The sequence below is a fragment of the Pseudophryne corroboree genome, chromosome 11, assembly GCF_028390025.1.
Source record: "Pseudophryne corroboree isolate aPseCor3 chromosome 11, aPseCor3.hap2, whole genome shotgun sequence".
NCBI lineage: Eukaryota > Metazoa > Chordata > Amphibia > Anura > Myobatrachidae > Pseudophryne > Pseudophryne corroboree.
Window position 1 is genome coordinate 321,376,202 of NC_086454.1, and position 25,880 is coordinate 321,402,081.

General features: G+C 54.7%; 1 long non-coding RNA gene across 1 annotated transcript in view; it reads left to right on the forward strand.

Moving 5' to 3' along the window:
• The first annotated feature begins 321 nt into the window (after positions 1–321).
• Positions 322–25,880, forward strand: part of LOC134970227 (uncharacterized) — a 185,020-nt gene continuing 159,461 nt past the window's right edge. The window contains exon 1 of the long non-coding RNA XR_010189730.1: positions 322–702. This is a non-coding gene — a long non-coding RNA (uncharacterized LOC134970227). The remainder of the gene's footprint in view (positions 703–25,880) is intronic.

The following is a 25,880-nucleotide window of genomic DNA, read 5'->3' on the forward strand; positions in this document are numbered from 1 at the left end:
GCCGTCAGTATACAGGCAACGGCATACTGTCCGTCAGTATGCTGGCAGCAGGGCGAGCGCAAAAAGTCTCCTTGCGGGCTTGCCCAGGAGTGGGAATAGCCCCTGTGCGCTGGGATTCTGGCTGTCGGTATTGTCAGCTGACCAGATTCCAGCGTCAGTATCCTGACTGTCAGGATCCCGACTGCCCACAAATTTACTGCATCCCGTCTAATCTCCAACTAGCTTTGTAAACCAATGGTAAAAGAAACCCACTTATTATAAGCCCTATTATAAGTACAAGATTAAAAATAGACCACCATGCAGTGAGATCAGGTCGCTGGAAGTTTGGCAAAGGGTCTCAGATCCCCCATGAAGCCGAGTCACCGGCAGTTCATGAGATCCTTCTCTCCCGAGACAAACAGATTTCATTTTTCAAGGTGGTGTTAAGAGATTGATTAATTAGCAGCATGTTCTCTTAGTGTGCGGCAGCCGTGCTGAAACCCTGTGAAGAGAATGCCGTCAAGCCAAGGGGTGATTAAAGAGGCGGCTGGTGTGAAGGTAACTCTCTACATCTACAGAAAATCTAAACACTGTTTGATCAGGGTACAGCAGCTTTAGGCAATGGATTTATAGAAACACAACTGACGTCCAAAATTTTCCAAGTGTTTTCATTTGGATTTCGTGAAGATGGTCTACGTGCATTCCTTGGTTATCATCATACAGGTAACCGAAAAGTGAGTCTTCTCCAGTTCAAGGGGTGCTTAACGCTTTCCTTACACTTACATTAATGTGCAAGCGGTAAATTCACTGTGGATTTAGGATACATATAACTGTCCACCAGAGAGACACAGAAATACAGTATGTCCAATAAATGACAAATATCTCTTGCAAATAATGGACATCCATATTAGGAATTGACTGGAATTCTTAATCCTATGTTGAAGCTCCTGCCATAAAACACCATACAGATGGCAAAATATTTGGCACGGTCACTCACTTGGCAAGGACCAATTCTTTGCCCAACAGTTCTACCAATCTCTACACTGGCTCCCTATTCCCTATAGACATACTTCACTTTACCAATAACTGGCTCCTCAACTCCCAACAAATTGAAATAACACCCTTACATCTTGCCTCCAAAACAATTCTCCTGTGTTGCTCCACCCCTGTGAGACACACTCCCACATCCAGTTCAGACTCTCCACTAGGTCCAGACTTCAATGTTTTAAGGGGCATACTTAAGAAACTTATGCTGCGGGAAGTCACCTAAAAAAAGTCGTTATCTGAGTATGACCACAAAAGGTAACTATCCCTTAGATCAGGGGTTCTCAAACTCGGTCCTCAGGACCCCACACAGTGCATGTTTTGCAGGTTACCCAGCAGGTGCACAGGTGTAATAATTACTCACTGACACATTTTAAAAGGTCCACAGGGGGAGGTAATTATTTAACTTGCAATTCTGTGAGGAGACCTGCAAAACATGCACTGTGTGGGGTCCTGAGGACCGAGTTTGAGAACCTGTGCCTTAGATATAACAAGAAAGGGACCGCAGCAGATATCTCTGAAATCTGTCTCAGTTGCTCCATTCCTTAGCACAAAAGCAGCCCCCATAGGTTTCTTTTAAACATCAGCTTTGCATTCCGAAACTGGGACACAGCAGCTACCTCCATCTTCAGATGTCGTTAGCTCACGGTAACCTGTGGGTTAATCTTTAGCATTTCTTATCAGGCCGGATCATCCAGATCCCTCTCCATTGACCCGCACTGTCACATGCTCAGGCCGACAGCCGCTCATGCACAGTACACACGCCAGGTCTGTACCCGATGGCAAATGCAAGCAGTAATTTGGATTACCGCACTGCAAGTTGAGGCATAATTATTATGCCCCAAATGCGTTAAATGTGCAGTTGGTGATAAATATGCCCTCAAAAACTCGACTGTTCATCAAAGCTTACTAGTCACCCTCCTAACTCCAATAGCCCACCCTCCCTATGCCCACATTCTCATTCTGTGTCACCCTCCCGCCTGTCTTAGCCGGTTCCGGTATAAATGGTCGACCATGCTAAAGTCGACAGTCATTAGGTCGACCACTATTGGTCGACATGGACTAATGGTCAACACATGAAAATGGTCAATGCATGACAGGTCGACACATGAAAAGGTCGACATGGATTTTTGAACTTTATTGGTGTCATTTTTTTCGTAACATGACCAGGAACCCCAATTAGTGTACCGCGTCCCCTTGCATGGCTTGCTTCACTCGCCATGCTGCGGGCAAGGTGCCTCGCTCCGCTACCACTACGCTCGGCACAGGTTACTATTCCCAATCGTAGTCCACGTGGATGGTAAAGTATGAAAAATGTAAAAATCTAATTTTTTTCAAAAAACGTCATGTCGTCGTTTTCACGTGTCGACCATTTTCATGTGTCGACCATTTGTAAATTTCGACCAATAGTGGTCGACATAATGACTGTCGACCATCCAAACGGATACCGTCTTAGCCATGCCCACATTAGTGGCAGCTGCAGATCTCTGTGGCGCCTTATAAATAAAGGATAATAATAATAATAATAATAATATGAGGTTACAGAGGGGGTAGATAGCGTAGTAAAGGTTTCTGGGTACACAGCCCCTATCATATGTTGATTGGCCAACTTAAGACTAAACATTAACTAGTTAAATGGGGTCTGTGAGACTATATATGAACCCACTAAAAAAAAACTAAAAAAAAACTTATGTATTTGATACTTAAAGCTTAAGCCATGGACGTTGTGATATTAGAATTTGTTTTTCCTACACTCAACATTCAAAATGTTTTATTTAGTTCTTTAACCCACACAGCGGGGCTTTGAAATTGCCCTTTTTTTTGTCACTGAGCTTCCTGAGGGTAAAAGAGTTAAAACGTCATGTGACGATGTGTCCGCTGACACTTGTCATAAACAGGGAATTCATCCAAAAAGCTCCTTTAGCACAGAAAAAAAAGAGACTTACAAATGAAAACCATTGGGGAGTGCGTTTCCTGGATCTTAATGACCCGTTATACATATCCGGTAATTAGCAAGCAGGAAATATTCCCTCTAGAGGTTGCAAATACTATTATAAAAAAAAACATTGGGAAAATAAGAATAATGCTATTGGCATTGTTTTCTATATTTAGAATGGATTTTGAACGTGATAATTCACTGTACTGTAATAACCTCCAGTTTTTAGAATCTTACAGAACTTTGTAATCTAATAATAATAGTGGTATTTGTAATATTGTTACAATTAGAAACATGGGGGGCAATTCCAAGTTGATCACAGCAGGATTTTTGTTAGCAATTGGGCAAAACCATGTGCACTGCAGGGGAGGCAGATATAACATGTGCAGAGAGAGTTAGATTTGGGTGGGGTGTGTTCAAACTGAAATCTAATTTGCAGTGTAAAAATAAAGCAGCCAGTATTTACCCTGCACAGAAATATAATAACCCACCCAAATCTAACTGTCTCTGCACATGTTATATCTGCCTCCCCTGCAGTGCACATGGTTTTGCCCAATTGCTAACAAAAATCCTGCTGCGATCAACTTGGAATTACCCCCCATGCAGGGCCGGCTCCAGGCCTACTAGCGCCCTGAGCGAGAAAATTTCGAAGTGCCTCCCACCACCATGCGCTCCTGGAAAAGTGGGCATGGCCTCACAACTTTATATAATCAAACTATAAATAAATATATTTTCACACCCCCTCTACACACACACAATTAGCAGCCTTACACATAATGCCCACAGCAGTGTTACTTACACATGTCTCCAGTATAGTGTCAGATACACATACAGGTACGACCCCAGTAGTGCCAATTACACATACACCCCCAGTAGTGCCAAATACACATTATATGCCCCCAGCAGTGCAGTGCCAGATACACATTATATTCCCCCAGAGTGCCAGATACACAGTATATGCCCCCACAGTGCCAGATACATATTTTATGCCCCCAGTAGTGCAGTGCCAGATACACATGATATGCCCCCCAGCAGTGCAGTGCCAGATAGACATGATATGCCCCCAGCAGTGCCAGATACACATGATATGCCCCCAGCAGTGCCAGGTACACATGATATGCCCCCAGCAGCGCCAGATACACATGATATGCCCCCAACAGTGCCAGATACACATTATGTGCCCCGACAGTGCCAGATACACATGATATGCCCCCACAGTGCCAGATACACATTATATTCCCCCAGTAGTGCAGTGCCAGATAGACATATGCCCCCAGTAGTGCAGTGCCAGATACATATGATATGCCCCCAGCAGTGCCAGATACACATGATATGCCCTAAGCAGTGCCAGGTACACATATGCTCCCAGCAGTGCCAGATATACATGATATGCCCCCAGCAGTGCCAGATACACATGATATGCCCCCAGTAGTGCCAGATACACATGATATGCCCCTAGCAGTGCCAGATACACACGATATGCCCTCAGCAGTGCCAGATACTTGATATGCCCCCACAGTGCCAGATACACATGATATGCCCCCACAGTGCCAGATACACATGATATGCCCCCAGCAGTGCCAGATACACATGATATGCCCCCACAGTGCGAGATACACATGACTGGCCCCACATTATATGCCCCCACAGTGTCAGATACACATTATATGCCCCACAGTGCCAGATACACATTATATGCCTGCAGTGTCAGATACACATTATATGCCCCACATATAATTTATAATGTCACCTGTTTATATAATGCACCTTCATGTATATAATGCCCCCTGACTAAATAATGCCCTCCTCCAGTATATATTGCCACCCCCAGATATATAATGCCCCCTATGCTGCCCCCAGTGCTCTCACCTTGCAGGTTGGGGCGTAGTTGATGCAGAGTCTGCACCAGGAGGAGTAGAACTCCAGCAGCCAGGATGTAGAGTTGTAGAGGACATGATTCATCAAATTCCACTCCAGCACAGAGATTTCCTCGTCTTGCTGTCCTTACAGCAACTTCTCCACCGCCAACTGCATCCCAATCGTGGCCAGGAGCAGCAGCAGCACCGACCGCATGTGACGACGAGGGGGAATGCTGTGGGCGGGCCAAAGCTAAACTATGTGCGCACTGTGCGGCGTCTGACGTCAGACTCTGGTGCCGCACAGAGTGCACATAGTTTAGCTTTAGCCTGCCCACAGCACTCCCCCTCGTCATCACACAGCCACTGCTAGGAGGCGGGCCGCGGGACAGACGCTGCTGCTGTAGGGACCTGGTTCTGGGCTCCAATATGGCGGTGATAGCGGCACCCAGTAAGTGTGGCACCCTGTTCGGCTGCTCTATTGGAACATGCCTGGAGCCGGCCCTGCCCCATGGCACTTAAAACTTCATGTTTACCTGGGCACTGGGCTTAACTCTGCACATACCTGCACATGTGGCTTATTATATAACCAAATCAGTGCCGTAATTAGACATTTTAGCGCTTTGTGCAAGAAACAGAATCATTGTGCCGCCCCCCCGTCATATTTGAAATAGGGCCAATGCACGCGTGGCTTCATGGTCACAAAGTAATGCCAATTCATATTACGATGCACAGTAGTCTCCATTATTCAAATTACGATGCACAGTAGAGCCACTTACACACATTACACTAGGTAGAGCCCCTGTCACACATTACGCCAAGTAGAGTCTTCTTTTATACATTATGGCAGGTAGAGTCCCCTTTTACACTTTAAGGCATGTAGAGTCCCCTTTTACACATTAGGCAGGTAGAGTCCCCTTTTACACATTATGATAGGTAGAGTCCCCTTTTACACATTAGGCAGGTAGAGTCCCCTTTTACACATTAGGCAGGTAGAGTCCCCTTTTACACATTACGATAGGTAGAGTCCCCTTTTACACATTAGGCAGGTAGGTAGAGTCCCCTTTTACACATTACGGAAGGCAGAGCTCCCCTTTACACATTACGGCAGGCAGAGCTCCCCTTTGCACATTACGGCAGGCAGAGCTCCCTTTTATACATTATGGCAGGCAGAGCCCCCTTTTACACAGTATGACAGTCCAATGTCCACCTTGAACATGCTGCGCAAATCAGTACAAGTTCAATAACCAGCAAATCCTTATTCCCAAGTTCAAAAAACAGGTCATAAATTTCATAAATCAAGTTAACTGAAATACTGTACACAGCAGCCACTCCCCTCCGACTCCTCTGAAGCAGTGACCCCACCAAAGTAAACTCATTGGAACACACAGAAAATTCTCTGCCCAAGTTCATTAGAGTGCATTGCAACACCATCAAAGCATTATGGGCCTTTTTCAGAGATGGGTGCAGTGTCAACATTCCTGCAGTTAAGTGATTTTTTGCTGCAGCGCATGCGCAAAAGGTACTGGAAAGCCTCAATGAGCACGCGCAAGTGTTCAATGGCATTCGCAAGTGTGTAAGGTATCGCTAGCATCCCTGAGCGTATCAGATTAGAGACTGGGATAAGTCCTAACGCAAAAAGGGCGGGGTTCGTGGGCGTGTTATGTCAGTGGCACAGTAGTTTCTGGGAACGCTGGTGAGTTCCCAATCGAGTTATGGCTAAAGCGAGATATCAAATATAGAAAGAAGTGTTCAAGTGCACAACCAGCAGCTGGTGTAGGGGTGGTCAAAGTCCCTTTCGAATACAACAAAGAAATAATAGATGTACCAGCGCTGGCTGTAAAATGAATTTCTAACAATTTGGATGGTTTGTTTTGTTAAAAAATTAACACAATTTATTGCATATAATATATGAAAGGAAGGAACACAGTAATAGAAAATTATATAAAAAATTTACATACAATGATTAAAAAGATAGTTTGTGTTGTTTATTAGCTAATAGTTTGAAGTCCACTCATAGGTTCCTATAGAAAATTCCAACAACAATTAGGCTAGGACATTCTCCAATTCAATACAGTCACTTTATAAGCAATATATTTTACCGGATATTGGGGGTAATTCCAAGTTGATTGCAGCAGGAATTTTGTTAGCTGTTGGGCAAAACCATGTGCACTGCAGGGGAGGCAGATATAACATGTGCAGAAAGAGCTAGATTTGGGTGGGTTATTTTATTTCTGTGCAGGGTAAATCCTGGCTGCTTTATTTTTACACTGCAAATTAGATTGCAGATTGAACACACCCCACCCAAATCTAACTCTCTCTGCACATGTTAAATCTGCCTCCCCTGCAGTGCACATGGTTTTGCCCAATTGCTAACAAAATTCCTGCTGCGATCAACTTGGAATTACCCACATTACTATGCAAGAATCCCTTGTAGATGACTCAGCCTAGGTTTGTTCCATAAGTAGCTGAAGGGAAAAGCCGGATAGACTGCTTCAGTGCTGGTACAATGGTGGAGCAAGTGGTCAAACGGAGCCAGTATGGATAACAGAGATCCAGATGAGTAATGGAGAGAGGAATAAGCTTCAAACAGAGAGGATAGAATTGGCTCAACGCGTTTCGCTGGTTTTTAAACATCCATCTTCCTCAGGAGCATAAAATATACTGCTTACAAAGTGACTGTATTGAATTGGAGAATGTCCTTGCCGAGTTGTTGGAACTTTCTATAGGAACCTATGAGTGGACTTCAAACTATTAGCTAATACAGAGAGGTGGCTATAAATGACACAAACTATCTTTTTAATCATTGTATGTGAATTTTTAATATAATTTCCTATTACTGTGTTCCTTCCTTTCATATATTATATACAATAAATTGTGTTTACTTTTTACAAAACAAACCGTCCAAATTGTTAGAAATTCATTTTACAGCCAGCGCTGGTACATCTATTATTTCTTTATGGCTAAAGCGAAGTTGGAGAAAGGACCTCTGATGTCACCAGGGGAGGAGCCATGGGCGAACAGGGTCCCCGAAATGTACCCTCGCGGGCTCGCTTCGCTCCCCACGCTTCCGGATTACTAAAGGTAGTAGTTGGTGGCGTGGATAGTGAAAGAACTATCCCGCTGGCCTAGCTCCTCCCCCTGACATCAGAGGCCCTTTAGCCCACTTGGTTCTAGCATCTACCCAAATGTGGATCCACTGCTTCAGTGGCCATGTTTAGTTTAGCATTTAAAGAGAGAAGCTCCCCATCAAATAGACGGTGTTGCATAGAGGACAATGGTGGTCATTCCGAGTTAATCGCTAGTTGCATTTGTTCGCAGCGCAGTGATCAGGCTAAAAAATGGCAGTTCTGCGCATGTGTATGCGCCACAATGCGCACGCGCGACGTACGGGCACAATGAAAGATGCAGTTTTGCACAGGGTCTAGCGATGCATTTCAGTCGCCCTGGTTGCCGCAGAGTGATTGACATGAAGTGGGCGTTTCTGGGTGGCAACTGACCGTTTTCAGGGAGTGTTCAGAAAAACGCAGGCGTGCCAGGGAAAACGCAGGCGTGGCTGGCCGAACGCTGGGCGGGTTTGTGATGTCAAATCCGGAACTGAATAGTCTGAATTGATCGCAAGCGCTGAGTAGGTTTTGAGCTACTCTGAAATTACACAAAAAATGTTTGCAGGCGCTCTGCGATATAACCGTTCGCACTTCTGCTAAACTAAAATACACTCCCAGTGGGCGGCGGAATAGCGTTTGCACGGCTGCTAAAAATTGCTAGCGAGCGATCAACTCGGAATGAGGGCCAATATACATGTGGGTGCACAGTTCCTAATGTAGGGGGCATTTATTCCCAATGCAGGCATCCCCTCCATTCATAATCTACTGGCATCATGTACAGTTTATACAAGAAACTAGAGAAATTATGGGCAGGAAGGGCTCATAAATTATGTTTGTGAGTTAAAAGGTACCAAATAAAGGTACTTTATAAACTGCAAAATATGGGGAAATGCCAGATTACTTAATTCTCAGATTTATCATCCTTGAACATATATGAAAACGCTCTGCTCCTGTTTATGTGTCCTACAATCCGGCGTAACCTGCTGGATTAGCTATTTTCTCATTCACATAAGTAAAAGTCCACAACTCTCCCTTGACCCCTGACTTGCAGTGATCTGCGCCTCTTATCCCAGGCCCCCTAACTTGCAGTGATCTGCGCCTCTCTCTGCACACCCTCTGACTTGTAGACTCTGCGCCTCTTTTCCCGGACCCCCTGACTTGCAGTGATCTGCGCCTCTTTTCCCGGACCCCCTGACTTGCAGTAATCTGCGCCTCTTTCCCCAGACCCTCTGACTTGCAGTGATCTGCGCCTCTCTTCCCGGGCCTCTGACTTGCAGTGATCTGCGCCTCTCTTCCCAGTCCCCCTGACTTGCAGTGATCTGCGCATCTCTTCCCGGACTCCCTGACTTGCAGTGATCTGCGCCTCTCTTCCGGGACCCCAGACTTGCAGTGATCTGCGCCTCTCTTCCCGGGCCCCCTGACTTGCAGTGATCTGCGCCTCTCTTCCCAGACCCCCTGACTACAGTGATCTGCGCCTCTCTTCCCGGGCCCCCTGACTTGCAGTGATCTGCGCCTCTCTTCCCATACCCCCTGACTTGCAGTGATCTGCGCCTCTCTTCCCAGACTCCATGACTTGCAGTGATCTGCGCCTCTCTTCCCGGGCCCCCTGACTTGCAGTGATCTGCGCCTCTCTTCCCAGACCCCCTGACTACAGTGATCTGCGCCTCTCTTCCCGGGCCCCCTGACTTGCAGTGATCTGCGCCTCTCTTCCCATACCCCCTGACTTGCAGTGATCTGCGCCTCTCTTCCCAGACTCCATGACTTGCAGTGATCTGCGCCTCTCTTCCGGGACCCCCTGACTTGCAGTGATCTGCGCCTCTCTTCCGGGACCCCCTGACTTGCAGTGATCTGCGCCTCTCTTCCCATACCCCCTGACTTGCAGTGATCTGCGCCTCTCTTCCCGTACCCCTGACTTGCAGTGATCTGCGCCTCTCTTCCGGGACCCCCTGACTTGCAGTGATCTGCGCCTCTCTTCCGGGACCCCATGACTTGCAGTGATCTGCGCCTCTCTTCCGGGACCCCTGACTTGCAGTTATCTGCGCCTCTCTTCCGGGACCCCCTGACTTGCAGTGATCTGCGCCTCTCTCCCCAGACCCTCTGACTTGCAGTGATCTGCGCCTCTCTTCCGGGACCCCTGACTTGCAGTGATCTGCACCTCTCTTCCGGGACCCACTGACTTGCAGTGATCTGCGCCTCTCTTCCCGGACCCCCTGACTTGCAGTGATCTGCGCCTCTCTTCCCAGACTCCATGACTTGCAGTGATCTGCGCCTCTCTTCCTTCCGGGACCCCCTGACTTGCAGTGATCTGCGCCTCTCTTCCCGGGCCCCCTGACTTGCAGTGATCTGCGCCTCTCTTCCCAGACTCTATGACTTGCAGTGATCTGCGCCTCTCTTCCGGGACCCCCTGACTTGCAGTGATCTGCGCCTCTCTTCCCGGGCCCCCTGACTTGCAGTGATCTGCGCCTCTCTTCAGGGACCCCCTGACTTGCAGTGATCTGCGCCTCTCTTCCCGGGCCCCCTGACTTGCAGTGATCTGCGCCTCTCTTCCGGGACCCCCTGACTTGCAGTGATCTGCGCCTCTCTTCCCGTATCCCCTGACTTGCAGTGATCTGCGCCTCTCTTCCCGTACCCCCTGACTTGCAGTGATCTGCGCCTCTCTTCCGGGACCCCCTGACTTGCAGTGATCTGCGCCTCTCTTCCCGGGCCTCTGACTTGCAGTGATCTGCGCCTCTCTTCCCAGTCCCCCTGACTTGCAGTGATCTGCGCATCTCTTCCCGGACTCCCTGACTTGCAGTGATCTGCGCCTCTCTTCCGGGACCCCAGACTTGCAGTGATCTGCGCCTCTCTTCCCGGGCCCCCTGACTTGCAGTGATCTGCGCCTCTCTTCCCAGACCCCCTGACTACAGTGATCTGCGCCTCTCTTCCCGGGCCCCCTGACTTGCAGTGATCTGCGCCTCTCTTCCCATACCCCCTGACTTGCAGTGATCTGCGCCTCTCTTCCCAGACTCCATGACTTGCAGTGATCTGCGCCTCTCTTCCCGGGCCCCCTGACTTGCAGTGATCTGCGCCTCTCTTCCCAGACCCCCTGACTACAGTGATCTGCGCCTCTCTTCCCGGGCCCCCTGACTTGCAGTGATCTGCGCCTCTCTTCCCATACCCCCTGACTTGCAGTGATCTGCGCCTCTCTTCCCAGACTCCATGACTTGCAGTGATCTGCGCCTCTCTTCCGGGACCCCCTGACTTGCAGTGATCTGCGCCTCTCTACCGGGACCCCCTGACTTGCAGTGATCTGCGCCTCTCTTCCCATACCCCCTGACTTGCAGTTATCTGCGCCTCTCTTCCCGTACCCCTGACTTGCAGTGATCTGCGCCTCTCTTCCGGGACCCCCTGACTTGCAGTGATCTGCGCCTCTCTTCCGGGACCCCCTGACTTGCAGTGATCTGCGCCTCTCTTCCGGGACCCCCTGACTTGCAGTGATCTGCGCCTCTCTCCCCAGACCCTCTGACTTGCAGTGCTCTGCGCCTCTCTTCCGGGACCCCTGACTTGCAGTTATCTGCGCCTCTCTCCCCAGACCCTCTGACTTGCAGTGCTCTGCGCCTCTCTTCCGGGACCCCTGACTTGCAGTTATCTGCGCCTCTCTTCCGGGACCCCCTGACTTGCAGTGATCTGCGCCTCTCTTCCGGGACCCCTGACTTGCAGTTATCTGCGCCTCTCTTCCGGGACCCCCTGACTTGCAGTGATCTGCGCCTCTCTCCCCAGACCCTCTGACTTGCAGTGATCTGCGCCTCTCTTCCGGGACCCCTGACTTGCAGTGATCTGCACCTCTCTTCCGGGACCCACTGACTTGCAGTGATCTGCGCCTCTCTTCCCGGACCCCCTGACTTGCAGTGATCTGCGCCTCTCTTCCCAGACTCCATGACTTGCAGTGATCTGCGCCTCTCTTCCGGGACCCCCTGACTTGCAGTGATCTGCGCCTCTCTTCCCGGGCCCCCTGACTTGCAGTGATCTGCGCCTCTCTTCCCAGACTCTATGACTTGCAGTGATCTGCGCCTCTCTTCCGGGACCCCCTGACTTGCAGTGATCTGCGCCTCTCTTCCCGGGCCCCCTGACTTGCAGTGATCTGCGCCTCTCTTCCGGGACCCCCTGACTTGCAGTGATCTGCGCCTCTCTTCCCGGGCCCCCTGACTTGCAGTGATCTGCGCCTCTCTTCCGGGACCCCCTGACTTGCAGTGATCTGCGCCTCTCTTCCCGTATCCCCTGACTTGCAGTGATCTGCGCCTCTCTTCCCGTACCCCCTGACTTGCAGTGATCTGCGCCTCTCTTCCGGGACCCCCTGACTTGCAGTGATCTGCGCCTCTCTTCCCGGAACCCCTGACTTGCAGTGATCTGCGCCTCTCTTCCCGGGCCCCCTGACTTGCAGTGATCTGCGCCTCTCTTCCCATACCCCCTGACTTGCAGTGATCTGCGCCTCTCTTCCCAGACTCCATGACTTACAGTGATCTGCGCCTCTCTTCCGGGACCCCCTGACTTGCAGTGATCTGCGCCTCTCTTCCCGGGCCCCCTGACTTGCAGTGACCTGCACCTCTCTTCCGGGACCCTCTGACTTGCAGTGATCTGCGCCTCTCTTCCCGTACCCCCTGACTTGCAGTGATCTGCGCCTCTCTTCCGGGACCCCCTGACTTGCAGTGATCTGCGCCTCTCTTCCGGGACCCCCTGACTTGCAGTGATCTGCGCCTCTCTTCCCGGAACCCCTGACTTGCAGTGATCTGCGCCTCTCTTCCCAGACCCCCTGACTTGCAGTGATCTGCGCCTCTCTTCCCAGACTCCATGACTTGCAGTGATCTGCGCCTCTCTTCCGGGACCCCCTGACTTGCAGTGATCTGCGCCTCTCTTCCCGGGCCCCCTGACTTGCAGTGATCTGCGCCTCTCTTCCCGTACCCCCTGACTTGCAGTGATCTGCGCCTCTCTTCCCGTACCCCCTGACTTGCAGTGATCTGCGCCTCTCTTCCGGGACCCCCTGACTTGCAGTGATCTGCGCCTCTCTTCCGGGACCCCCTGACTTGCAGTGATCTGCGCCTCTCTTTCGGGACCCCCTGACTTGCAGTGATCTGCTCCTCTCTCCCCAGACCCTCTGACTTGCAGTGCTCTGCGTCTCTCTTCCGGGACCCCTGACTTGCAGTTATCTGCGCCTCTCTCCCCAGACCCTCTGACTTGCAGTGCTCTGCGCCTCTCTTCCAGGACCCCTGACTTGCAGTGATCTGCGCCTCTCTTCCGGGACCCCTGACTTGCAGTGATCTGCGCCTCTCTTCCGGGACCCCCTGACTTGCAGTGATCTGCGCCTCTCTTTCGGGACCCCCTGACTTGCAGTGATCTGCTCCTCTCTCCCCAGACCCTCTGACTTGCAGTGCTCTGCGTCTCTCTTCCGGGACCCCTGACTTGCAGTTATCTGCGCCTCTCTCCCCAGACCCTCTGACTTGCAGTGCTCTGCGCCTCTCTTCCCGTACCCCTGACTTGCAGTGATCTGCGCCTCTCTTCCGGGACCCCCTGACTTGCAGTGATCTGCGCCTCTCTTCCGGGACCCCCTGACTTGCAGTGATCTGCGCCTCTCTTCCGGGACCCCCTGACTTGCAGTGATCTGCGCCTCTCTCCCCAGACCCTCTGACTTGCAGTGCTCTGCGCCTCTCTTCCGGAACCCCTGACTTGCAGTTATCTGCGCCTCTCTCCCCAGACCCTCTGACTTGCAGTGCTCTGCGCCTCTCTTCCGGGACCCCTGACTTGCAGTTATCTGCGCCTCTCTTCCGGGACCCCCTGACTTGCAGTGATCTGCGCCTCTCTTCCGGGACCCCTGACTTGCAGTTATCTGCGCCTCTCTTCCGGGACCCCCTGACTTGCAGTGATCTGCGCCTCTCTCCCCAGACCCTCTGACTTGCAGTGATCTGCGTCTCTCTTCCGGGACCCCTGACTTGCAGTGATCTGCACCTCTCTTCCGGGACCCACTGACTTGCAGTGATCTGCGCCTCTCTTCCCGGACCCCCTGACTTGCAGTGATCTGCGCCTCTCTTCCCAGACTCCATGACTTGCAGTGATCTGCGCCTCTCTTCCTTCCGGGACCACCTGACTTGCAGTGATCTGCGCCTCTCTTCCCGGGCCCCCTGACTTGCAGTGATCTGCGCCTCTCTTCCCAGACTCTATGACCTGCAGTGATCTGCGCCTCTCTTCCGGGACCCCCTGACTTGCAGTGATCTGCACCTCTCTTCCCGGGCCCCCTGACTTGCAGTGATCTGCGCCTCTCTTCCGGGACCCCCTGACTTGCAGTGATCTGCGCCTCTCTTCCCGGGCCCCCTGACTTGCAGTGATCTGCGCCTCTCTTCCGGGACCCCCTGACTTGCAGTGATCTGCGCCTCTCTTCCCGTATCCCCTGACTTGCAGTGATCTGCGCCTCTCTTCCCGTACCCCCTGACTTGCAGTGATCTGCGCCTCTCTTCCGGGACCCCCTGACTTGCAGTGATCTGCGCCTCTCTTCCCGGAACCCCTGACTTGCAGTGATCTGCGCCTCTCTTCCCGGGCCCCCTGACTTGCAGTGATCTGCGCCTCTCTTCCCATACCCCCTGACTTGCAGTGATCTGCGCCTCTCTCCCCAGACCCTCTGACTTGCAGTGATCTGCGCCTCTCTTCCGGGACCCCTGACTTGCAGTGATCTGCACCTCTCTTCCGGGACCCACTGACTTGCAGTGATCTGCGCCTCTCTTCCCGGACCCCCTGACTTGCAGTGATCTGCGCCTCTCTTCCCAGACTCCATGACTTGCAGTGATCTGCGCCTCTCTTCCTTCCGGGACCCCCTGACTTGCAGTGATCTGCGCCTCTCTTCCCGGGCCCCCTGACTTGCAGTGATCTGCGCCTCTCTTCCCAGACTCTATGACCTGCAGTGATCTGCGCCTCTCTTCCGGGACCCCCTGACTTGCAGTGATCTGCACCTCTCTTCCCGGGCCCCCTGACTTGCAGTGATCTGCGCCTCTCTTCCGGGACCCCCTGACTTGCAGTGATCTGCGCCTCTCTTCCCGGGCCCCCTGACTTGCAGTGATCTGCGCCTCTCTTCCGGGACCCCCTGACTTGCAGTGATCTGCGCCTCTCTTCCCGTATCCCCTGACTTGCAGTGATCTGCGCCTCTCTTCCCGTACCCCCTGACTTGCAGTGATCTGCGCCTCTCTTCCGGGACCCCCTGACTTGCAGTGATCTGCGCCTCTCTTCCCGGAACCCCTGACTTGCAGTGATCTGCGCCTCTCTTCCCGGGCCCCCTGACTTGCAGTGATCTGCGCCTCTCTTCCCATACCCCCTGACTTGCAGTGATCTGCGCCTCTCTTCCCAGACTCCATGACTTACAGTGATCTGCGCCTCTCTTCCGGGACCCCCTGACTTGCAGTGATCTGCGCCTCTCTTTTCGGGCCCCCTGACTTGCAGTGATCTGCACCTCTCTTCCGGGACCCTCTGACTTGCAGTGATCTGCGCCTCTCTTCCCGTACCCCCTGACTTGCAGTGATCTGCGCCTCTCTTCCGGGACCCCCTGACTTGCAGTGATCTGCGCCTCTCTTCCGGGACCCCCTGACTTGCAGTGATCTGCGCCTCTCTTCCCGGAACCCCTGACTTGCAGTGATCTGCGCCTCTCTTCCCGGACCCCCTGACTTGCAGTGATCTGCGCCTCTCTTCCCAGACTCCATGACTTGCAGTGATCTGCGCCTCTCTTCCGGGACCCCCTGACTTGCAGTGATCTGCGCCTCTCTTCCCGGGCCCCCTGACTTGCAGTGATCTGCGCCTCTCTTCCCGTACCCCCTGACTTGCAGTGATCTGCGCCTCTCTTCCCGTACCCCCTGACTTGCAGTGATCTGCGCCTCTCTTCCGGGACCCCCTGACTTGCAGTGATCTGCGCCTCTCTTCCGGGACCCCCTGACTTGCAGTGATCTGCGCCTCTCTTTCGGGACCCCCTGACTTGCAGTGATCTGCTCCTCTCTCCCCAGACCCTCTGACTTGCAGTGCTCTGCGTCTCTCTTCCGGGACCCCTGACTTGCAGTTATCTGCGCCTCTCTCCCCAGACCCTCTGACTTGCAGTGCTCTGCGCCTCTCTTCCGGGACCCCCTGACTTGCAGTGATCTGCGCCTCTCTTCCGGGACCCCCTGACTTGCAGTGATCTGCGCCTCTCTTCCGGGACCCCCTGACTTGCAGTGATCTGCGCCTCTCTTCCCATACCCCCTGACTTGCAGTGATCTGCGCCTCTCTTCCCGTACCCCTGACTTGCAGTGATCTGCGCCTCTCTTCCGGGACCCCTGACTTGCAGTGATCTGCGCCTCTCTTCCGGGACCCCCTGACTTGCAGTGATCTGCGCCTCTCTTCCGGGACCCCTGACTTGCAGTTATCTGCGCATCTCTTCCCGTACCCCCTGACTTGCAGTTATCTGCACCTCTCTTCCCGTACCCCCTGACTTGCAGTGATCTGCGCCTCTCTTCCGGGACCCCCTGACTTGCAGTGATCTGCGCCTCTCTTCCCGGAACCCCTGACTTGCAGTGATCTGCGCCTCTCTTCCCGGGCCCCCTGACTTGCAGTGATCTGCGCCTCTCTTCCCATACCCCCTGACTTGCAGTGATCTGCGCCTCTCTCCCCAGACCCTCTGACTTGCAGTGATCTGCGCCTCTCTTCCGGGACCCCTGACTTGCAGTGATCTGCACCTCTCTTCCGGGACCCACTGACTTGCAGTGATCTGCGCCTCTCTTCCCGGACCCCCTGACTTGCAGTGATCTGCGCCTCTCTTCCCAGACTCCATGACTTGCAGTGATCTGCGCCTCTCTTCCTTCCGGGACCCCCTGACTTGCAGTGATCTGCGCCTCTCTTCCCGGGCCCCCTGACTTGCAGTGATCTGCGCCTCTCTTCCCAGACTCTATGACCTGCAGTGATCTGCGCCTCTCTTCCGGGACCCCCTGACTTGCAGTGATCTGCACCTCTCTTCCCGGGCCCCCTGACTTGCAGTGATCTGCGCCTCTCTTCCGGGACCCCCTGACTTGCAGTGATCTGCGCCTCTCTTCCCGGGCCCCCTGACTTGCAGTGATCTGCGCCTCTCTTCCGGGACCCCCTGACTTGCAGTGATCTGCGCCTCTCTTCCCGTATCCCCTGACTTGCAGTGATCTGCGCCTCTCTTCCCGTACCCCCTGACTTGCAGTGATCTGCGCCTCTCTTCCGGGACCCCCTGACTTGCAGTGATCTGCGCCTCTCTTCCCGTACCCCCTGACTTGCAGTGATCTGCGCCTCTCTTCCCGGGCCCCCTGACTTGCAGTGATCTGCGCCTCTCTTCCCATACCCCCTGACTTGCAGTGATCTGCGCCTCTCTTCCCAGACTCCATGACTTACAGTGATCTGCGCCTCTCTTCCGGGACCCCCTGACTTGCAGTGATCTGCGCCTCTCTTTTCGGGCCCCCTGACTTGCAGTGATCTGCACCTCTCTTCCGGGACCCTCTGACTTGCAGTGATCTGCGCCTCTCTTCCCGTACCCCCTGACTTGCAGTGATCTGCGCCTCTCTTCCGGGACCCCCTGACTTGCAGTGATCTGCGCCTCTCTTCCGGGACCCCCTGACTTGCAGTGATCTGCGCCTCTCTTCCCGGAACCCCTGACTTGCAGTGATCTGCGCCTCTCTTCCCGGACCCCCTGACTTGCAGTGATCTGCGCCTCTCTTCCCAGACTCCATGACTTGCAGTGATCTGCGCCTCTCTTCCGGGACCCCCTGACTTGCAGTGATCTGCGCCTCTCTTCCCGGGCCCCCTGACTTGCAGTGATCTGCGCCTCTCTTCCCGTACCCCCTGACTTGCAGTGATCTGCGCCTCTCTTCCCGTACCCCCTGACTTGCAGTGATCTGCGCCTCTCTTCCGGGACCCCCTGACTTGCAGTGATCTGCGCCTCTCTTCCGGGACCCCCTGACTTGCAGTGATCTGCGCCTCTCTTTCGGGACCCCCTGACTTGCAGTGATCTGCTCCTCTCTCCCCAGACCCTCTGACTTGCAGTGCTCTGCGTCTCTCTTCCGGGACCCCTGACTTGCAGTTATCTGCGCCTCTCTCCCCAGACCCTCTGACTTGCAGTGCTCTGCGCCTCTCTTCCGGGACCCCCTGACTTGCAGTGATCTGCGCCTCTCTTCCGGGACCCCCTGACTTGCAGTGATCTGCGCCTCTCTTCCGGGACCCCCTGACTTGCAGTGATCTGCGCCTCTCTTCCCATACCCCCTGACTTGCAGTGATCTGCGCCTCTCTTCCCGTACCCCTGACTTGCAGTGATCTGCGCCTCTCTTCCGGGACCCCTGACTTGCAGTGATCTGCGCCTCTCTTCCGGGACCCCCTGACTTGCAGTGATCTGCGCCTCTCTTCCGGGACCCCTGACTTGCAGTTATCTGCGCATCTCTTCCCGTACCCCCTGACTTGCAGTTATCTGCACCTCTCTTCCCGTACCCCCTGACTTGCAGTGATCTGCGCCTCTTTTCCCAGACTCCATGACTTGCAGTGATCTGCGCCTCTCTTCCGGGACCCCCTGACTTGCAGTGATCTGCGCCTCTCTTCCGGGACCCCTGACTTGCAGTTATCTGCGCCTCTCTTCCGGGACCCCCTGACTTGCAGTGATCTGCGCCTCTCTCCCCAGACCCTCTGACTTGCAGTGATCTGCGCCTCTCTTCCGGGACCCCTGACTTGCAGTGATCTGCACCTCTCTTCCGGGACCCACTGACTTGCAGTGATCTGCGCCTCTCTTCCCGGACCCCCTGACTTGCAGTGATCTGCGCCTCTCTTCCCAGACTCCATGACTTGCAGTGATCTGCGCCTCTCTTCCTTCCGGGAACCCCTGACTTGCAGTGATCTGCGCCTCTCTTCCCGGGCCCCCTGACTTGCAGTGATCTGCGCCTCTCTTCCCAGACTCTATGACTTGCAGTGATCTGCGCCTCTCTTCCGGGACCCCCTGACTTGCAGTGATCTGCGCCTCTCTTCCCGGGCCCCCTGACTTGCAGTGATCTGCGCCTCTCTTCCGGGACCCCCTGACTTGCAGTGATCTGCGCCTCTCTTCCCGGGCCCCCTGACTTGCAGTGATCTGCGCCTCTCTTCCGGGACCCCCTGACTTGCAGTGATCTGCGCCTCTCTTCCCGTATCCCCTGACTTGCAGTGATCTGCGCCTCTCTTCCCGTACCCCCTGACTTGCAGTGATCTGCGCCTCTCTTCCGGGACCCCCTGACTTGCAGTGATCTGCGCCTCTCTTCCCGGGCCCCTGACTTGCAGTGATCTGCGCCTCTCTTCCCAGTCCCCCTGACTTGCAGTGATCTGCGCATCTCTTCCCGGACTCCCTGACTTGCAGTGATCTGCGCCTCTCTTCCGGGACCCCTGACTTGCAGTGATCTGCGCCTCTCTTCCCGGGCCCCCTGACTTGCAGTGATCTGCGCCTCTCTTCCCAGACCCCCTGACTACAGTGATCTGCGCCTCTCTTCCCGGGCCCCCTGACTTGCAGTGATCTGCGCCTCTCTTCCCATACCCCCTGACTTGCAGTGATCTGCGCCTCTCTTCCCAGACTCCATGACTTGCAGTGATCTGCTCCTCTCTTCCCGGGCCCCCTGACTTGCAGTGATCTGCGCCTCTCTTCCCAGACCCCCTGACTACAGTGATCTGCGCCTCTCTTCCCGGGCCTCCTGACTTGCAGTGATCTGCGCCTCTCTTCCGGGACCCCCTGACTTGCAGTGATCTGCGCCTCTCTTCCGGGACCCCCTGACTTGCAGTGATCTGCGCCTCTCTTCCCATACCCCCTGACTTGCAGTGATCTGCGCCTCTCTTCCCGTACCCCTGACTTGCAGTGATCTGCGCCTCTCTTCCGGGACCCCCTGACTTGCAGTGATCTGCGCCTCTCTTCCGGGATCCCCTGACTTGCAGTGATCTGCGCCTCTCTTCCGGGACCCCCTGACTTGCAGTGATCTGCGCCTCTCTCCCCAGACCCTCTGACTTGCAGTGCTCTGCGCCTCTCTTCCGGGACCCCTGACTTGCAGTTATCTGCGCCTCTCTTCCGGGACCCCCTGACTTGCAGTGATCTGCGCCTCTCTTCCGGGACCCCTGACTTGCAGTTATCTGCGCCTCTCTTCCGGGACCCCCTGACTTGCAGTGATCTGCGCCTCTCTCCCCAGACCCTCTGACTTGCAGTGATCTGCGCCTCTCTTCCGGGACCCCTGACTTGCAGTGATCTGCACCTCTCTTCCGGGACCCACTGACTTGCAGTGATCTGCGCCTCTCTTCCCGGACCCCCTGACTTGCAGTGATCTGCGCCTCTCTTCCCAGACTCCATGACTTGCAGTGATCTGCGCCTCTCTTCCTTCCGGGACCCCCTGACTTGCAGTGATCTGCGCCTCTCTTCCCGGGCCCCCTGACTTGCAGTGATCTGCGCCTCTCTTCCCAGACTCTATGACTTGCAGTGATCTGCGCCTCTCTTCCGGGACCCCCTGACTTGCAGTGATCTGCGCCTCTCTTCCCGGGCCCCCTGACTTGCAGTGATCTGCGCCTCTCTTCCGGGATCCCTGACTTGCAGTGATCTGCGCCTCTCTTCCCGGGCCCCCTGACTTGCAGTGATCTGCGCCTCTCTTCCGGGACCCCCTGACTTGCAGTGATCTGCGCCTCTCTTCCCGTATCCCCTGACTTGCAGTGATCTGCGCCTCTCTTCCCGTACCCCCTGACTTGCAGTGATCTGCGCCTCTCTTCCGGGACCCCCTGACTTGCAGTGATCTGCGCCTCTCTTCCCGGAACCCCTGACTTGCAGTGATCTGCGCCTCTCTTCCCGGGCCCCCTGACTTGCAGTGATCTGCGCCTCTCTTCCCATACCCCCTGACTTGCAGTGATCTGCGCCTCTCTTCCCAGACTCCATGACTTACAGTGATCTGCGCCTCTCTTCCGGGACCCCCTGACTTGCAGTGATCTGCGCCTCTCTTCCCGGGCCCCCTGACTTGCAGTGATCTGCACCTCTCTTCCGGGACCCTCTGACTTGCAGTGATCTGCGCCTCTCTTCCCGTACCCCCTGACTTGCAGTGATCTGCGCCTCTCTTCCGGGACCCCCTGACTTGCAGTGATCTGCGCCTCTCTTCCGGGACCCCCTGACTTGCAGTGATCTGCGCCTCTCTTCCCGGAACCCCTGACTTGTAGTGATCTGCGCCTCTCTTCCCGGACCCCCTGACTTGCAGTGATCTGCGCCTCTCTTCCCAGACTCCATGACTTGCAGTGATCTGCGCCTCTCTTCCGGGACCCCCTGACTTGCAGTGATCTGCGCCTCTCTTCCCGGGCCCCCTGACTTGCAGTGATCTGCGCCTCTCTTCCCGTACCCCCTGACTTGCAGTGATCTGCGCCTCTCTTCCCGTACCCCCTGACTTGTAGTGATCTGAGCCTCTCTTCCGGGACCCCCTGACTTGCAGTGATCTGCGCCTCTCTTCCGGGACCCCCTGACTTGCAGTGATCTGCGCCTCTCTTTCGGGACCCCCTGACTTGCAGTGATCTGCTCCTCTCTCCCCAGACCCTCTGACTTGCAGTGCTCTGCGTCTCTCTTCCGGGACCCCTGACTTGCAGTTATCTGCGCCTCTCTCCCCAGACCCTCTGACTTGCAGTGCTCTGCGCCTCTCTTCCGGGACCCCCTGACTTGCAGTGATCTGCGCCTCTCTTCCGGGACCCCCTGACTTGCAGTGATCTGCGCCTCTCTTCCGGGACCCCCTGACTTGCAGTGATCTGCGCCTCTTTTCCCTTACCCCCTGACTTACAGTGATCTGCGCCTCTCTTCCGGGACCCCTGACTTGCAGTTATCTGCGCCTCTCTCCCCAGACCCTCTGACTTGCAGTGCTCTGCGCCTCTCTTCCGGGACCCCTGACTTGCAGTGATCTGCGCCTCTCTTCCGGGACCCCCTGACTTGCAGTGATCTGCGCCTCTCTTCCGGGACCCCTGACTTGCAGTTATCTGCGCCTCTCTTCCGGGACCCCCTGACTTGCAGTGATCTGCGCCTCTCTCCCCAGACCCTCTGACTTGCAGTGATCTGCGCCTCTCTTCCGGGACCCCTGACTTGCAGTGATCTGCGCCTCTCTTCCGGGATCCACTGACTTGCAGTGATCTGCGCCTCTCTTCCCGGACCCCCTGACTTGCAGTGATCTGCTCCTCTCTTCCCAGACTCCATGACTTGCAGTGATCTGCGCCTCTCTTCCGGGACCCCCTGACTTGCAGTGATCTGCGCCTCTCTTCCCGGAACCCCTGACTTGCAGTGATCTGCGCCTCTCTTCCCGGACCCCCTGACTTGCAGTGATCTGCGCCTCTCTTCCCAGACTCCATGACTTGCAGTGATCTGCGCCTCTCTTCCTTCCGGGACCCCCTGACTTGCAGTGATCTGCGCCTCTCTTCCCGGGCCCCCTGACTTGCAGTGATCTGCGCCTCTCTTCCCAGACTCTATGACTTGCAGTGATCTGCGCCTCTCTTCCCGTACCCCCTGACTTGCAGTGATCTGCGCCTCTCTTCCGGGACCCCCTGACTTGCAGTGATCTGCGCCTCTCTTCCGGGACCCCCTGACTTGCAGTGATCTGCGCCTCTCTTTCGGGACCCCCTGACTTGCAGTGATCTGCTCCTCTCTCCCCAGACCCTCTGACTTGCAGTGCTCTGCGTCTCTCTTCCGGGACCCCTGACTTGCAGTTATCTGCGCCTCTCTCCCCAGACCCTCTGACTTGCAGTGCTCTGCGCCTCTCTTCCGGGACCCCCTGACTTGCAGTGATCTGCGCCTCTCTTCCGGGACCCCCTGACTTGCAGTGATCTGCGCCTCTCTTCCGGGACCCCCTGACTTGCAGTGATCTGCGCCTCTCTTCCCGTACCCCCTGACTTGCAGTGATCTGCGCCTCTCTTCCGGGACCCCCTGACTTGCAGTTATCTGCGCCTCTCTCCCCAGACCCTCTGACTTGCAGTGCTCTGCGCCTCTCTTCCGGGACCCCTGACTTGCAGTGATCTGCGCCTCTCTTCCGGGACCCCCTGACTTGCAGTGATCTGCGCCTCTCTTCCGGGACCCCTGACTTGCAGTGATCTGCGCCTCTCTTCCGGGACCCCCTGACTTGCAGTGATCTGCGCCTCTCTCCCCAGACCCTCTGACTTGCAGTGATCTGCGCCTCTCTTCCGGGACCCCTGACTTGCAGTGATCTGCGCCTCTCTTCCGGGATCCACTGACTTGCAGTGATCTGCGCCTCTCTTCCCGGACCCCCTGACTTGCAGTGATCTGCTCCTCTCTTCCCAGACTCCATGACTTGCAGTGATCTGTGCCTCTCTTCCGGGACCCCCTGACTTGCAGTGATCTGCGCCTCTCTTCCCGGGCCCCCTGACTTGCAGTGATCTGCGCCTCTCTTCCCAGACTCCATGACTTGCAGTGATCTGCGCCTCTCTTCCGGGACCCCCTGACTTGCAGTGATCTGCGCCTCTCTTCCCAGACTCCATGACTTGCAGTGATCTGCGCCTCTCTTCCCTGGGCCCCCTAACTTGCAGTGATCTGCGCCTCTCTTCCGGGACCCCCTGACTTGCAGTGATCTGCGCCTCTTTCCCCAGACCCTCTGACTTGCAGTGATCTGCGCCTCTCTTCCGGGACCCCTGACTTGCAGTGATCTGCGCCTCTCTTCCGGGACCCACTGACTTGCAGTGATCTGCGCCTCTCTTCCCGGACCCCCTGACTTGCAGTGATCTGCGCCTCTCTTCCCAGACTCCATGACTTGCAGTGATCTGCGCCTCTCTTCCTTCCGGGACCCCCTGACTTGCAGTGATCTGCGCCTCTCTTCCCAGACTCCATGACTTGCAGTGATCTGCGCCTCTCTACCCGGGCCCTCTGACTTGCAGTGATCTGCGCCTCTCTTCCCGGGCCCCCTGACTTGCAGTGATCTGCGCCTCTCTTCCGGGACCCCCTGACTTGCAGTGATCTGCGCCTCTCTTCCCGGGCCCCCTGACTTGCAGTGATCTGCGCCTCTCTTCCGGGACCCCCTGACTTGCAGTGATCTGCGCCTCTCTTCCCGGGCCCCCTGACTTGCAGTGATCTGCGCCTCTCTTCCCGTACCCCCTGACTTGCAGTGATCTGCACCTCTCTTCCGGGACCCCCTGACTTGCAGTGATCTGCGCCTCTCTTCCGGAACCCCTGACTTGCAGTGATCTGCGCCTCTCTTCCCGGAACCCCTGACTTGCAGTGATCTGCTCCTCTCTTCCCGGGCCCCCTGACTTGCAGTGATCTGCGCCTCTCTTCCCATACCCCCTGACTTGCAGTGATCTGCGCCTCTCTTCCCAGACTCCATGACTTGCAGTGATCTGCGCCTCTCTTCCGGGACCCCCTGACTTGCAGTGATCTGCGCCTCTCTTCCCGGAACCCCTGACTTGCAGTGATCTGCGCCTCTCTTCCGGGACCCCCTGACTTGCAGTGATCTGCGCCTCTCTTCCCGTACCCCCTGACTTGCAGTGATCTGCGCCTCTCTTCCCGTACCCCCTGACTTGCAGTGATCTGCGCCTCTCTTCCCAGACCCCCTGACTTGCAGTGATCTGCGCCTCTCTTCCCGGACCCCCTGACTTGCAATGATCTGCGCCTCTCTACCCGGACCCCCTGACGTGCAGTGATCTGCGCCTCTCTTCCCGGACCCCCTGACTTGCAGTGATCTGCGCCTCTCTTCCCGTACCCCCTGACTTGCAGTGATCTGCGCCTCTCTTCTCAGACTCCATGACTTGCAGCAGATCCCTGCTGTATTCTAGGGAACAGGGTGGTATCTCTGCTAAATGCTTGTGGATTCCATCAAGATGACACACAGGATAACACAACAGTTGCCAGATCTCAGCCAGCAATAAACCTTCTCACCTCAGCAAAAGCTCTTTTTCTTACAGAACCCCCCACCCCCCAATAAAATACAGTTACAGAACCCCACATAAATCAGCATCGTACCCACTGGAACCACTAACATGGAGGGATAAATGGTAAAAATGGAATTTGAAGACCAATAAATAGGAACCGACCCCATCTCAGGACTCACTCATGTAACTGAATAACACACAAAGTAACAGCTACGAACCTCCACAAATAGTTACATTAAACATGAAACAGAGCCTAGTACCATGAGTGCCAATCTGGAAGTCCAGGGACCGAAGCGCATCGTGATGGACAGCTCTTATTGGAAGAGCGATCCTTTGCAATTCTAATCACATACACTAGTACATATGCAATTAGTATCAATGCAATGTGTGGCGGAACGTTCACCGCAAGCTTAGTACATACACTTCTGCCTGCAAGTGGCTGATATCGCTACTGTGACTTTGTACAGACACAATTAGAACACATGCGCGGTGCTACTTAAAGACATGTGCTGTAGCAAAACATAGCTCAACTGGGTCCGTCATCAACAGAGCGTGCAACTCAGGATTAGACCAGAATACAACGCGCATTCAGTTAAAGGGAAAACAGGCAGCCTAAATGCCAAGTGTCCGGATCTGTAGGCACGTGTGTGAGGGGTCAATTTACATTGATCCATGTTTTACAGTAGGTGCTGTGATGAAATACCAGACACTCCTGGCCAGTGGCCACTCTGTGCTCCCCTCCACCACGTCTGGGTCAATCAATAACCTGGACCACTGACCTGTAGGTCAGACGACTGGATTTACCACCCTGACAGATCAGTAGCAATCCAACCAAGCTGGTGTCTGATCTTGGTGAGGCCTCGTATGACACAGCAGCCGTCCAACCGTACATCAAATTTACTTTTAAATACAACCAGATAATCATCCCTTACTGTATTATCTTATGCTGCTTCAGATGAGTAAGGGGCAGCATGTTATATGGGGCGGGATGTACTAAGCGGAAAATGCGGTAAACTCCCTGTTTACCGCATTTTCCTGATGTACTAACCCCCGGCTGGCAGGACAGCGCCGCGGCGTATGTCC